The sequence below is a fragment of the Propithecus coquereli genome, unplaced genomic scaffold, assembly GCF_000956105.1.
Source record: "Propithecus coquereli isolate 6110/MARCELLA unplaced genomic scaffold, Pcoq_1.0 Scaffold358, whole genome shotgun sequence".
NCBI classification, from domain to species: Eukaryota; Metazoa; Chordata; class Mammalia; order Primates; family Indriidae; genus Propithecus; species Propithecus coquereli.
In genome coordinates, this window is record NW_012149263.1 from 2,221,025 (window position 1) to 2,221,570 (window position 546).

Below are 546 nucleotides of genomic sequence, written 5' to 3' on the forward strand. Positions count from 1 at the left end.
TATTTTCTAATTTTAAAACACATTCCTGGAAAAAATCTACTCAGGTATATTTACTCTGCTTCTGGAACAATTTTTTTCTTCTGGATCATTTTGATGTTTTACATAGATGATTTTCTTTGGGTAAATGAAATTGGTGGATAGTTTACTTTTTTGGTGTGTCCTCTTTTTCAGGTTTTGCTGTTAATATTATGTGTGTTTCAAACAAAAAATATTCTCCTCTCTTTTTTCTTTTGTAGCATTTTGCACAATGTGAGTTATTCCTTAAATTTTTGTTAGAATTCCCATGTGAATCTCTTTGGGTCTTTTTGTTTTGTTTTAGGGAGTCAGTTTTTACATTTTTCTGTTCATTTTATAGAAATTTGTCTAGATAAGTTTTCTGCATTTCTAGAGTCAGTGTTGGTAATCTGCATTTTCCAGAAAAGTATTCATGTCATTTTATAAAAATGTATTTCAGTAGAGTACTGCAAAATGATCTTACAGTGTTTTAACTTCACATTTTTTATTTTTTTCTGTGCCATTATTTCTTACTCTGTTTGTACATTCTGC